The 15,122-nt window shown below is 38.3% G+C and overlaps 2 long non-coding RNA genes across 3 annotated transcripts in view; one reads left to right on the forward strand and one right to left on the reverse strand.

Moving 5' to 3' along the window:
• The window catches only part of LOC112675910 (uncharacterized), a 48,591-nt gene extending 40,208 nt beyond the window's left edge, over nucleotides 1-8,383 (reverse strand). Inside the window, exons 1-3 of one of the 2 annotated variants that reach the window (XR_004810818.2) lie at nucleotides 8,212-8,383; nucleotides 5,359-5,504; nucleotides 3,038-3,119 (exon numbers count right to left, since the gene is read on the reverse strand). This is a non-coding gene — a long non-coding RNA (uncharacterized LOC112675910). The remainder of the gene's footprint in view (nucleotides 1-3,037; nucleotides 3,120-5,358; nucleotides 5,505-8,211) is intronic. The other variant, XR_003146154.3, reaches the window with a different exon arrangement.
• Nucleotides 8,365-12,613, forward strand: LOC125754046 (uncharacterized). The gene is made up of 3 exons (XR_007407302.1): nucleotides 8,365-8,549; nucleotides 11,733-11,849; nucleotides 12,442-12,613. It is a non-coding gene; the product is annotated as an uncharacterized LOC125754046 (long non-coding RNA).
• Nucleotides 12,614-15,122: the final 2,509 nt, after the last annotated feature.

A 15,122-nucleotide genomic window follows, 5' to 3' on the forward strand; every position in this document is an offset into this window, starting at 1 on the left:
CCTTGAAGATCCTCAATCATATCATTATTAAATAGAGGTAATGATAATGCCTTCTTTCCAGACTTGCTGTGAGGGTTAAAATGAAATACAACATAAGACCTGAATAGACATTAAGTATCTTGAAAACAAAGCAGGAAAAATGCATTTTTAAACTTCTCTTTCTAATTGCAAAGTCATCCAGAAATCAAAAATAATGATTGAGGAGACTCCAATATCCCATCTTTTTTGTTTTCTGATTTCTGAGCTTAATCAGAATATTTTGGGGTTTTCACAAATTTTTTTGTTCCTTTTTAAAAATGTAATGCCATCAGTTTATGGAATTTGAAGTCAGCCAGACCTAGGTTTGAGTTACAATTCTGTCATTTACTTGGAGTCTAGAGATAATGCTGAACTTCCAAGCATCTATCTCCTTATTTATAAAACAGGAATAACATTACCTATATCACAAAGCTACTGTGAGATTAAATAAGACAAAAGCACATAAGCCATAAATCACTTAGTAAATATTCCTTGTAATCATTCCTGCAAGGCAGGTCTCTAAGGGGCACCTATGCGCATTCCAGTGAAAGGAGCCATCTGGCCATGACACTGCACTTTGAGCCTGTCCTGTTTAGTGGGACCATTGTGCTAGCTGCTGTTTACCCAACTCTGATGAAGTTACTCAGTTCTCGTCCTTGGGTGCTTCCTGGCCCTTGTGCAATATCTCCTGGTTTGAGGCTGGATCCTCGAAGATCATGTGACCTAGTCACAACAGAGATGGTTATGCTTTAACTCCCTTTTGTACTCAGTGTTATGAACTATCAAGCAGAAAGAGACTGAAGGTACAGAGTTGGGGAATATTAGGGATCCTGCTCTACCTGATTTTTTATTCTGATTCAATAATTACTGATTGCCTACCATGCACCTGGCTCCAAGTGTATAAACAGGACATGCCCCTGCCTTGGGGGAATTCTGAGCCTGGTGATATGTGGAGAGAATAAAATTTCCCTTATATGAACAGTTACACAAAAGGTAAGTTGGATATAATAAGATTCTTTCAAGAAATATGTTTGAGTACATATGCCAACTTCAACGAGAGTACAAGTTTCTCAAAAGATCCTTTGAGATTGGAAGAAGGAAAGTGTAGCAGCATGACTAATTTATCCCAGCCTTCTTTCCAGTGGGACTCTGTAGTGCTTCACAGCCCACTACAGTACAGAACTCTAGGCAACCACTACCACTGACCAGGGCTGGCTCTAGAGAGAAAACCTGGAAATAAAAGCTACCAAGACATATGCAGACTTTAATGCGTATGGAAAATTTCTGTTGAATATATATAAAAATTGAAAATGAAAAATTTTTTCAAGTATATACACACACATATCATAAGTCTAAAGCTCAGTGAACTTTCACAAAGTGGACACACTGATGTAAACAATATGCTGATTGAGAAACAGAACCCTACCAACCCTCTCAAGCCCTCCCATCATGTCCTTTCTAGTCACTGCCCTCAGGGTAACTGGTATCTTATATCCTAATAGCATGAAATATATTTTTGTATCTGTGTACCTCATGTAAGTAGAAAAGTTGAGAGCATTTTCCCATTGAACATCAATTTATTATTTGATGCTTTCTTCATTAAACAAAACCAGGAAAGTTTGACTCACTGTATAGGCATGGAATAAAATATTCTCAGGCTTACATAAGAATCACCAACTCTTTCTGCCCAGGATGATGTCTTTGTATCTGAATGTTCTGATCCTGGAGGTTACATTTCAGAATGTGAACTCATTCATTAGAAAAAGCTTTATTTGATGGAGAGCCAGGTACTCGCTTCCCAGCAACACAGCTTAAGTAAATGCTCAACTCAGACAGTCAACATTACTGTCTCAAAAATCTTTCATTCTGACATATTATCACACATTTGTCATTAGGGAACTGCATACTCACATATGTCCATAAATATTTGGTCTTAGTAGACCCAAGTTGACCTGCTTGAGAATCAGAAGGGGGAAAAATCTTATCTCTGTCCTTGGAAAACGTACAATTAAATGAAGGGAAAGTTTGAATGTGGCCTCTGAGAGACTCTGTTTCCTTGAAAACAAAATCATTTTGCTCTAGTCAATCAATAACTACATGGTAAATGTGAATCTTAGGCTCAGAAAGAGGTTATCAGCCACAACATTTCTTAACACTTTCATAATGTTATCAGGAATTAAAAGGTAACATTTATCAAATATTTACAAGTTGCGTGGGACACAGTGGTGTGTAAACATATGAATCTGATAATATCCAAGCTGCAGTTTTAAAACAGATCCAAAAAAATCTCAAAAATGTTTACTCTTCAATGATACATTCTCCATCATGTAAAATTTTAACTATTGAGATGCTCTAATGACATGTGGAATGGGTCACACCAGGAGGAATGTATCTCAGGTGAAAGGTCAATATCAACACAGATAAAAGAGATTGCATTAGGTAGGTTATGCCAACCAGGAAGGACACACATTTTATACATGTAAAGAAAAAAAAAACTTATGAATGGAAAATCAGTTGATTTTAACTGTTATAAATGGAAAATCAACATCAGTTGATTACATATAAAAGGTATGTATTGAAGAACACAAAAAAGAAATATCCCCATCTTCCTATGGTTAACTCTATTCTCCCTTTTATTATCTGTAGTGGCATTTGTCCAGATTTTTGGGGGACAGAAACTTCATTTATCATTCTCTTTCTCCTGTCTCCTGGGCACTTTGCCTCTGATTAGAGCTTATTCAGTGGCCTCTAGAGCCACTTCTATTGTGGTGGACCTTTATTCTATTAATTAGAGAGATGGTCTAGAAAATAAGAGGAAGGGGAGGAGGAGGAAAACAGAAGCATAAGCTGGGAGACAATAATCATAAAGAAAAAAGATCACTAGTTGGAAGAGTCACACAGCCCCAACACCTCAATCTCTACACACAAAGACACCCTCCTCTTGGTGAACTTGAATGGTTCATGACCCTGCTGTTCAGTTTGTACCTTGCACATTGCTGCTGTCTCTACCATCTCTTACCTGTGGGCCATGTATGAGGGCCAGAGCTCAGACAGTACTAGTGTGGGCTGGACTGGAGAGTAAGGTATATAGCTGTGGTGCTCTGAAAGATTTAGAACAATAAAATAACACTTTCCAGAAAAGAAAATTTCCTAAAGTAGATTTTATTGGTAGAACATTTGTTTCTTTGTTTTCAGAGTTGAAAGTGCTTACATTGTGAATTTCTTAGTTCTTAAATCTGAGAACTGTATTAGCTCTACAGTGATGGCAAACGGCAGCTAGAAATTCAAGGTTGCATCACAAGGGTAATTGGAAATAAGGCTCATATGGCCTTATAGAAATAAAACAACAACATCAACAAAATGTTTCTTCCTAAAACACAGTAGGTGAAGATTTTTATCAAACATGGGAAGGGGAACTGGGGATCAAGAGAACCAGGACTTGAATATCATGAGACATTGGGCTTCTACAGAGCAGGCATATGCATATTTTTTATTTCAGCATTTTGCTGAGAATGAAATGCTACAAGATGTAAAAGGTAATTATTCATTTTATTTTCATGCATAACAAATTAATGAAATAAAAAACATCCTAAGCTTTTTAAGTTAGGCTGTAGAATATAAATCAGATACCAGTTCATTAAATAGATATTCACCCTGTATAAATATGGGTGGGGAAAAAGGAGAGCTTTATAACTAATTGACTTCCTGCCCCAGGCACCCAAACGTCTTTCTGCAACTCTGGATTTGTCCCTCCAGGATACTACTGCCAAAATGATCAACACAGGGTCCCAAAATAACAATTTATTCTGCCCAAAGGACATTGTGCCCTCAGTCTCCTGGCCAGATGAATTGGCACAATTACATCCTTCTCTCTTGCTTTCCCCCTTAGGATATCCTAGGTGTCAGGGCTTTACATGTTGCGATGATTCAGAGCAAAAAATCTGCTAAGAGGAAAGACAGTGCTACAAGCGTCTTCTTAGATTCTTAGGTCCAAACTGATGGAGCGAAACACAAATCCTCCAATGGTTTGTTTCCTTCAAAACTTCACTGCCCCTCAGGCACATCCACAGATCAAGTGGAAAGCTAAATCCTTTCCTGACTCCTGACACAAATATATTGGCGTTAACCAACAATGGTCCCAAATTAACCAATTTCAAATCTTTTCCACTGCCTCCCTCCCCTTACCAAGAATTAGTGACTTAAAGACCATTGTGCAAATGCCAGTTTAATCTGCTGAGCTACAGTTCTCTCTCTGAAGCAGCCTGATAGAAAAGAAAACATATATTCATTTCCACTTTAGGAAATAGAACTCTGTTCATTGTGGTTTCTTGATGATTCCTTCTTATTTGCTTTGCATATTTTGCCTTAAAACTATCTTCTATCAGTATGTTCCTTTGGAGAGTTTTTGGTTTTTTTTTTTTTTTTACTAAAGTTCCTTTACTCATTTTTCTTTCTGAGTCAGACTCACTGAGCTCTGCATGAACAAACCCTTTCATCAGGAAACCCCACAGCTCACCCTCAGGATGTTTAGGAACAGGCATGTATCTGCTGCAAAAAAAAAACTTTTCTCGATATAAATAAGTTCAAGGTAGGATTCTTAGCAAAGAGCTTGGCAGTTGAAAGAAGAAGGTGGTCATTTCCTCGGACAGAGGCTCAACATCCAACCCACTGAGGCCTGCAGTGGGGACTGCCAGGTATTAGAATGTGTGATTCTAAAGCCAAATGCAGGTAGGTACTTAAGCATTGTTTCTGACCCTCAAGTGCTACCTGCTGGAGAATTACTCACCACCAGTACTTCACTGCGATTTAAAAAAGATGATGCTATTACTTCCTGGGGAGAGAGATGGGAGAGGAAAAGTACCAGGAAAATTCCCAATGAAAATGAAAAAAGAGGAGGCATTTATATAAGAATTCCTTAGTAGTCCTTCAAGACTAAAATCTTATATATAAAATTTTGCAACAAAACACAAATAGGCCATGTCTATTCACTGCTCATCTCTGGGACTCTTACCAAGAGGGACGTAGCTTTCTATTGAACTATCAGTTTAACGAAGGTGAGTTCATCTGAAGGATCACCTTCATTTTCCATTTGTTCATACAATCAGTCACTATTAATTACTGAGTGCCAACTTATGCCAGGTGTGGTAGTAGGTACTGGAGATACAATAGTGAACCAAACCAGACATTTCTACCTCTCCATATAGGTGAAGAACAAGACATTAATTAATTAATCACACAAATAAACATAAGATTACTAAGCCCTCCAAGGAGAGGAACATGGGACTATGCAAACCCATAATAGTATTGTTTGTCCTAGTCAAGAAGGCAGGGAATGCTTACCTGAGGAAGCGTTGATTGAGGGGCTGAGGAGATGGCTGGATTGGGAAGAATGAGAATGGACTGAGGTAAGATAGGCCAGAAACAGACCTTTAGGCACACGATCATGCAGGCACTCATTAAGGCCGTGTCAAGGCTTGGGTTTTATCCTAAGAGCAATGGAAAGCATTGAAGGGTTTTACACACGAGAAATGATAGGATATGATATGAGATGACATGACGTGACATAACACTATTAGGTTGGATTTCTCTGCCTGCAGCAGGTTGGTGGTGGCAAGAACAGAAGGGCAGGCAAGCTATCAATAGACAGAAAGGGACCAGAAAGGTGACTGGTAGAGGTTATTTCATTTAGAAATCTTTACACATTGATTAAATCAATCTGATACTGTCTCGTCAACAAATGGTGTTAGGAAAACCGGACAGCAATATGTGGAAGAATGAAACTGGACCATTTCCTTACACATACACAAAAATAAATTCAAAATGGATGAAAGACCTAAATGTGAGACAGGAAACCATCAAAATCCAAGAAAAGAACACAGGCAGCAACCTCTTTTACCATGGCTGTAGCAACTTCTTACTAGACACGTTGCTGGAAGCAAGAGAAACAAAAGCAAAAATGAACTATTGGGACTTCATCAGGATGAAAACCTTCTGCATGATAAAGGAAACAATCAACAAAACTAAAAAGCAGCTTACAAAATGGGAGAAGATATTTGCAAATGACATATTTGTTGAAAAGTTAGTATCCAAAATCTGTAAAGGACTTATCAAATTCAATACCCCCAAAACAAATAATCCAGTTAAGAAATGAGCAGAAGACACAAATAGACATTATTCCAAAGAAGATAGCCAGATGGCTAATAGACACATGAAAAGATGCTCCACATCACTTATCAAGCAAATATAAATCAAAACCATGATGAGATATCACCTCACACCTGTCAGAATGGCTAAAATTAACAGCTCAGGAAACAAAAGATGTTGACAAAGATACAGAAAAGGGGAACCTTCTAACACTGTTGATGGGAAATGCACACTGGTGCAGCCACTTTGGAAAACAGTATGGAGGCTCCTCAAAAAGTTAAAAATAGAACTATCCTATGATTCAGCAGATGCACTACTAGGTGTTTACCCAAAGGATACAAACATATGGATTTGAAAGGGTACATACATGCACCCCAATGTTTATGGCAGCAATATCAACAGAACCAAACTATGAAAAGAGCCCAAGTGTCCATGGACTGATGAATGGATAAAGGAGACGTAGCATTTATGCACAATGGAATATTACTCAGGATTCAAAAATAATGAAATTTTGCCATTTACAATAATGTGGATGGAGCTAGAATGTATTATGCTAAGCAAAATAAGTCAATGGGAGAAAGACAAATACCATATGACTTCACACATATGTGGAATTTAGGAAACAAAACAGGTGAACATATAGGAAGGGGGGGAAAGAGAGAGGAAAGCAAACTAGAAGAGACTCTTAATGATAGAGAACAAACTGAGAGTTGATTGGAGGGAGGGTGGGGGGATAGGTTAAATGAGTGATGGATATTAAGGATGGCCCTTCTATGATGAGCATTGGGTGTTATATGTAAGTGATGAATCACTAAATTCTACTCCTGAAAAAATAAAAGAAGAAGAAGAAGGCCTGGAAAATGGCATGACTGGTTATCTTTAGAGCAGTGGTTCTCAGTGGGAGTGATTCTGCTGCTAAGAGATGTATGTACGGGGCAATGACTAGTAACTTTTTTAGGAGGAGTATAACTGGCATAGAACATTATATTAGTTTATAATTATATTAATATACATGAGACAATATTTGTATATATATCAAAATGATCACAATAAGCCTAAGTTAACATCTATCACCATACATAATTACAAAATGTATTTTTCTTATGGTGAGAAATTTTAAGATCTATTCTGCTAGCAACTTGCAAGAGTGTAATACAGTATTGTTAACTGTAGTCACTATGGTGTACATCTCATGGTTATTTATTTTAAACTTGGAAGTTTGTACATTTTTATCCCCCTTCACTTATTTTTCCCACCCATACCCCCTGCCTCTGGCAATCACCAATCTGTCATCTGTATCTATTTTTCATGGAAAAATACTTTTTAAAAATTTTTTTAAAAGATTTTATTTATTTATTGATGAGAGACACAGAGAGCGAGAGAGAACGCAGCAGAGACACAGGCAGAGGGAGAAGTAGGCTCCATGCAGGGAGCCCGATGTGGGACTCGATCTGGGGTCTCCAAGATCAGGCCCTGGGCTGAAGGCGGCGCTGAACCACTGAGCCATCCGGGCTGCCCTGGAAAAATACTTTTAAGTGAGTGTTGTTCTCATGAAGTATCTTTGTCTAGTTCTAAAGATAAAAGTGAGGTTATCAAAATTTATTAGCCAAAATAAAATCAATCTGATACTTACAAGGTAAATCAAATCCTGTTTTTTTGTCTGACACCCCATATAATTCTTCTGTGGGGCCTATTTACATTTTCCTACTCCCCTTTTAACATCTTTCCCTCCATTAATTCAACAGAGGATTTGCTTCTGCCATTTATAAGACAAAATCACTTAGCCAACCTGTCTAAGAATCTTTCTTGGTAAAAGGACTAATTATAGTCTCTAGTCTTTCCTCATGGGGTTGGTTATTATGAGTATAATCTGCAGTAATAGGTGTGAAAGTGTCCTGTACACTAGAATATATGAGATCAATGTAGGTTGGCATTATTGTAATGCTTCTAATTATGTGTGACGTCTGCCTTCTCTGGGAGTTAATAGAATGTCAATTTGAATATTTGGACAGGAAAAATAAGTTTAGATACTTTAATTAGGATACTCACCAAACTCCTGGCAAGGCAATAATTAGTTCAAAAGTAAAAGGGTAAAACAGAGGCAGACCTAGAGAGGATATTGGGATGACTTTGTAGCCACAGCCTCAGGTCTCTGCACATTATGAGGCTGTATTCCAATCCATTTGCTATGGTGAAAAGGCATGTGTAACGGCAGTAGGTAGCAATTGTGCCCTCAGAATGCATCCATTCACAAATGGGAGGAGCTAAAAAGGCTCTAAGAACTGAGAGATGATGTCATTGCTGTCCTTGTGGGGCACTGGCAGGGAAGAGCCTCTGGTCTCCCCAGAAGAACAAACAGCTATGCTTAACCTCCAACTTCTGTTTGTGTAAGCAGGTTCAGGATTTGATCAAACAAACCTACTTTTGACAGGGCAAGGTGGGGGGTGGTGTATCTCAGGGATGGGACTAGGGAGCAAAAGAATTAGGCAAGAGTTAAAGATAAAAATATATCAAACTTATATAGGGCTTTCCATCCAAATTCCATGGAGGCCAAGCTGCTGCAGGAATCATAGCCTTTTAGATATGTCTGTTCTCTGTTCTCTTGCCCTTCCTCATTAGAGTTCAATATAATCTCTGATGACTTTGGGAATAGAAAGGGCCCTATTCATTTTCCAGGGAAGCAGTAGGAAGTCATGAACTTGTTTGTGCAGGGGAGTGCAGAATAAGGAAGGAAGGTGTTGGGAGCATCCTCGTCATCTGTGAGCATGGTCTCTGATGCACTGAGGATCAGTTCTAACCGTATAACACTCTGGGTCTCTCCTAAGGTCATTTCAAAATGTATTGGAAAAGTCCTCTCCAAATTGAAGAGGTGAATTCTAATGTGTAGTAGTAACCCTCTCTAGATATTTCTACTTTCTCTTGGTAAGGTAGTAGTACTCCTTGGGGACAGTTATGAAGGGATGCTCAGGATATTCAAACCAGGCTCGTAAGATGCTTCCATTTGAAAGCAAAGATAGCTCTTAGGGTCTTAGGAGATAAGATGCTGAGAATCCCACTCCCTGTCTTGCAAGGAGCCTTTGGGATGGCATGTTTGTGACTATGTGTGTCTGTGTGTATGCAGCAGAGAGTGGAGGGGTTGCACATTCACCTTTGTAAGAGATTGAGTATATAAAGGGGAGCTGACGAATCCTCTGGAAGTTTGGATGGTCTATCAAATCTAATAAACATTTACTGACATGGAGTGTGAGATGCTCTTGAAGCTGGGTGGGACTTAGAAGGCTGAGGCAGACATTGCAAGTAGAAGGAATAGCTGGAGCAAGGAAAATGAAATATGAAAATGTTGGACTTAGACAAAAAAATATCCAGTCAGCATGGCTGTACATTTCTGAGCTGGTTATAGAGGCAAAATAAGACTGGAAAGATTAAGTCTGGTCAAATTATAGAGAGTTTGGAAAGCCAGTCAGAAAGGTGGGAGGACCATTTATTCAATCATTCCAGAAATCTTTACTGAGTATGACTATTTGGGCCAAACACCATTCCAAGTGCTTGAGATACATCGGGGGAAAAATCGTGAACATTGCTGCCATTACAGGATTTACATTCTAGGGAAGAAAATCTGCTATTATATGCCTTTGGTCTCAATGCTCATCAACTAAATTAATCTCTACAACAACCCCATGAGGTTGCTACTATTATTAACCTGCTTTTAAGATGGGAAATTGAGGCACAGGGAAGTTAAACATAATTGCCCAAGGTCACACAGCTAGTAAATGTCTAAAGTTGCTTTTAACAACTTCATTATACTAGTTGCAAGAGCTGAAGGAGGAGAATTTCAATGGTATGTTTGGCAAGAGGGGCTGGTGAGGAGTCAGTAATTGCAAGATTATACCATAACGAACTACCACAGATGAATGAGGTGGTTTAAATAACAGACATTTATTTCTCACAGTTCTGCAGGCTGGAAGCCTGAGATCAGGGTGCTAATATGGTCAGATTCTGGTGAGAGGTCTCTTCTTGGCTTACAGATAACCACCTTCTTGCTGTGTCTTCACATGCCCTTTCCTTTGTGCTTATACATGGAGAGAGCAATTTCTCTCTTCTTCTTTCTTTTTTTAACCACTCTGTTTTGGTGTGATTGCCTACAAAGAGATCTGCATATACACAATAAATGTGTACAACTTGATTGGTTTAGAAATAAGTGTGCATCCATTGAATTACTACCACAATCTGTACCATCAATATATTCATCACGTTCAAAAATTCCTTCTGTTCCATTTATGACTAGTGTTATTATTATTATGTGTGTTTAATAAGAACACTTAACTAAAACAGTCAAATGTAGAAGCAAAGAGTAGAATGGTAGTTGTCAGAATCTAGGAGGAGGGGGAAATAAGGAGATGTTAGTCAAAAGGGACTAAGTTTCAGTTATGCAAGATGAGTAAGTCCTAGAGATCTACTGTCAGTGTAGTGCCTGTAGTTAACAATACCGTATTGTATGCGTAAAAGTTGCTAAGAGAACAGACCTTGTGTTAAATGTTTCTTTCCTCTTCTTATATGGCTCCCGATCCTATAGGAGTAGGATTCTACCTTTATGGGGTCTTATTTAGCCTCAGTTACTCCTAAAAGTAAATCTCCAAATATAATCACATTGGTGGTTAGAGCTTTCTCATTTGAATTGAGGGAAGGACATAATTCTGTCCATAGTACCAGGTAGCATTAAGATTTTAAAAATCATCTAGTATTTGTCCAGGCTTACTACTTACATGTGTTTTCTCATTTAGTCCTATTCATAGCTCTAGGAAGTGGGCAATATTCTCCCTATTTTACAGATTGTGGAAAATGCAGTTGCAAGAATTTAAAGTTTTTTAACCACACCTACATCTGTTGGTGGCTCCTGACCTAAAACCCCTGGTCCACTTTCTCTGTACCACACTATGGACTGCTTCCACACCTCAGACTCAGTGTCTAATGAGTTCCTAAAGGCTCTATGACTTCTGGAAAGGAAGCTCTGACTCTGCACAAGAGGCTTCTCCTGTGCCCGGAGGTCCCAGGGTGGCCCCATGGTGGTTATCCCCCTGGCAGAGCTTCCTGATACTGGGAAACAACTTTCTGCCCCAGAAACCTAGTCTGGAGAGGAGATGCAGAGAAAGAGAGTTTGGATGGTAAATTTATCTGAATCAACTCAAGAAAAATGATTTTTTAAAGTTTTTGTTTGTTTTGTTTTGTTTTAAAAGAATTTTCAGAGGGAAAAATGGTAGAGCATTTCCCAGGGTAGAATTACTTAGTGATTTGGGGAAATGAAAATGTGTTTTCTACACAGGGAAATCTGAACCTCCTTTCTTTATAGCCATCTTTCATGGACTTGTTTTTTTAAATGCCTTCAATTTTTATTCATTTCTATGTGGTCTGCTATTAGCATGACTCTATATAAGTGCTGAGGAAAATATGTTTGAAATGGCTGTAACAAACTTCTGTAAAGTGTCATGAAAGAGGGGTCTATGGCTAAAATCACGAGAATGTATTGGTGAATGATTTATTAATCTTTCCATGCCATCTATCTGATCTTTAAGACAGAGCCATGCAAGGTTGGGATACCTAGAAACTGATTTGCCCCTCAGGTGACAAGAAGTGAACATTAACGGCATTTTATCACTTGGATCTTGCGTACCAACAGGTCCAGAGGAAAGGTAAATCAAAGTGAGAGCTAAATTCAACAGCTTATATTTGAACAAGTTAATGTGTTTTCTCTTAAACTCATAATAAGTAACATAGATACATGGGTTTGATACCAGATGTCTATTATTAGTGAGCTAATATTTGTCTCCTGAAACTCTAATAGCTCATCTTTGCTTTCAGACACTCTCAGATCCTTCATTTAATTGAATAGTTTCTCTGCACTTGGAGAATTCACATATGTTAAATAATTTAATCTTCACAATGACCTACTAAGATGTAGTTATTTCCATGTTACAAGAAAGGAAACTAACTGAATGATGCATGCTAGTTTTACCCTCCATAAGTTCACTGAAGGCTATACCTACCTATGCTCATCATACATCGAGGACTCACTCAAATATCTGCCATGTAGTAGATGCTCAGTGTTTGTGAAATTCCTAAAGAGTCGTAGCCAATCTCAAAGATTTTTTTGCTGTTTCAGCAGTAAGAATGACTTATGACATTGTGGTAATCATCATACAGAATTATTTTACTTTATTGGGCACTAGTATTGCAGCATTATAAACACATTCTGCAATATCTATTTAAATTTTCTCTTTGCAGGGGGCACCTGGGTGGCTCAGTCAGTTAAGCGTCTGCCTGCAGCTTAGGTCATGAGCTCAGATCATGATCCCAGGACCCTGGGATTGAGCCCTGTACGTGGTTCCTCATTCAGCAGGAGGCCTACTTCTCCCTTTCCCTCTGCTGCTCCCCGTGCTTGTGTATGCTTTCTCTCTCTGTCAAATAAATAAATAAAATCTTAAAAATAAATAAATAAATTTGCTTCCTTTTAATAATGTAAAGAATGCATGTTTACTGTATAAGAATTAGGGAGTACAAATGATCAATAGGAACAACAAATACATTTAAAAAGGCAGGGCAGGGTGGGGGGCACCTGGGCAGCTCAGTTGATTGAGCATCTGCCTTTGGCTCAGGTCATGATCCCAGGGTCCTGGAGTTGAGCCCCACATTAGGCTCTCTGCTCAGTGAGGAGCCTGCTGCTCTCTCTTTCTTTCCTACCCCTCCACCCCTGCACATGCTCTCTCTGTCTCTTGCTCTTACCCTATCTCTAATAAATAATTTTTTTTAAAAAAAAAGGAACAACAAATACATGTAAATCACTTGATACCAGTTCACTTAGAACATCTGCCTCTGTTCTTGCAGCATCCTGTGCTATAATAAAATCTGTATCTGGCTTTTTTTTTTCAATTTTTTATTATTACTTAAGTATAGTTGGCATGTTAGTTTCAGGTCTACAACACAGTAATTAAAAAAATCTATGCATTACTCATTGCTCACCATGTTAAGTATAATCACCATCTATCACCTTACAGTATTATAATATTGTTGACTACATTCTCTACGCTATACTTTTCATTTCTGTGACATATTATTTTATAACTGGAAGTTTGTATTTGTTAATCTCCTTCACCTATTTCACCAATCTCCTATCCCCCCTACTCTGGCAACCACCAGTTCTCTGTATTTATGAGTCTGTTCCTATTTTTTCTGTTTATTTGTTTTGTTTTTTAGATTCCACATGTAAGTGAAATCATATGGTATTTGTTTTTCTCTGACTTATTTCACTTAACATAATATTTTCTGGGTCTGTCCATGTTGTCACAAATGGCTAGATTTCACTCTTTTTTCATGGCTGAGTAAAATTCCATTGCACATACATTCCATATCTTCTTTATCTGTTTCTTCATTCTGAACAAAAGGAGGGTTTTACCATCTATTTTTCTTAGTTCTTCTTGGAGTCAAAGACAAGACAGTTTCTCTCTTTATGATCACCTGATGGGATCTAATAAGGACCATTCCTTAGGATTATGGACCAGAAATGGGGATGGCAAAGCTCCCATTTCAAATATTTTTATACAATCGCTGTTAGTTAAAAACAAGCACTGGGGGCAGCCTATAAAGGGCAATGACTTTGTCATCAATCTCATCTTGCTCAGTGGAAGGAACAAATTTAGGTGATTTGCTATTAAATCTCCAGATGAAATCCAGATCTGTAACAGCCATTCTATCTCCCAGTTCCTGGCTGATGAGCTACCTTCCATAACAAGCCTTTTGGTTTTCCGAATTCTCTTTTCTCCTGCAATCTAGGACTTAGACACATTGCATTATATTTATTTGACTAAAATACATTCTTGTTTCTTTGACTTCATTTCACATAAGTGGTAACTAAAAGGCTGATTTGATTAGTAAGAGTGAGGAAGAAGCTGGCCATTCCAGTAAAATTTATTTAGCACTATGAAATAGTGCTTTGTGTTTCCCTCAACTCTTGTCTCACCTTGGTTCCTTAAAGTCATTGTGCTCAGCCTGACTGCACCAGGTTCCTCTTTTCCAACAGCAATGGATGAATGGTTCTTGGGAGAGAGGGGGCAGTTCTTTGCTAAAGGTGTTGCCATCACTCTTACTCCACAAGAGCTTTCATTCTTATTCTTTTATTATTATTTTTAAGATCCAAGTCTTGATTTTTGTAAGAGGTCAGGGAAGACTGGCAAATGTAGAGGAAAGAGTAACATGATATTTTCTATAGAAAAATGCATTTTGGGTGTCAGGAGCTGACAGGGGAAAAACACACAGACACTCATGGCAAAATTGTTGATGGAAGCTTAGGGGACTAATCCTGATGCTTACTTTATTTTCTTTTTAATGGGATGTCAGTTCTGAAGAATAAACAGTCTTTCCTGAATCCAGAGTTATAAGCACTTATTTGTCTAGATAAAGTACAGAAAAGAAATATTGTGTGCTGTGGCCCATAAGTCATCTTCATGGCCTTTCAGGTAAACTACCAAGGATTTTTACTGTTCAACTCAGTGGAACACAAATTGGTAAACTGAGAGCTAACTGATCACAGTCATTGAGGCAGTTCAGAGCTGACACCCCAAATTTCATCTTAATCTGAAATGGCAACATCAACTACATAAAAAAGTACTAAAATAGGGGGATGCCCACATCCCCTGCTATGGACAAAAGGAAAAAGGGAATCATGTATCAGATGCTTCAAGGAAGGGTCTATATTATTCTGAGACCTGTTCTAAGTGTTCCCTACTAGAGGAGCAGAGTGTGGTTTTCCACACCCCACTCCACAGGGTAGCACATCTACAGTTATGTGGATCACAAAATACAAAGATGTAAAATGGGATTGTAGCATTGAACAAACACAGAAATAAGGTTATTGAAGTTGGTATTTTAAAGAACCTGTCCCTCTGTTCTAGTATCATGAATTGTGGAGG

Source organism: Canis lupus, chromosome 30, assembly GCF_003254725.2.
Source record: "Canis lupus dingo isolate Sandy chromosome 30, ASM325472v2, whole genome shotgun sequence".
NCBI classification, from domain to species: domain Eukaryota; kingdom Metazoa; phylum Chordata; class Mammalia; order Carnivora; family Canidae; genus Canis; species Canis lupus.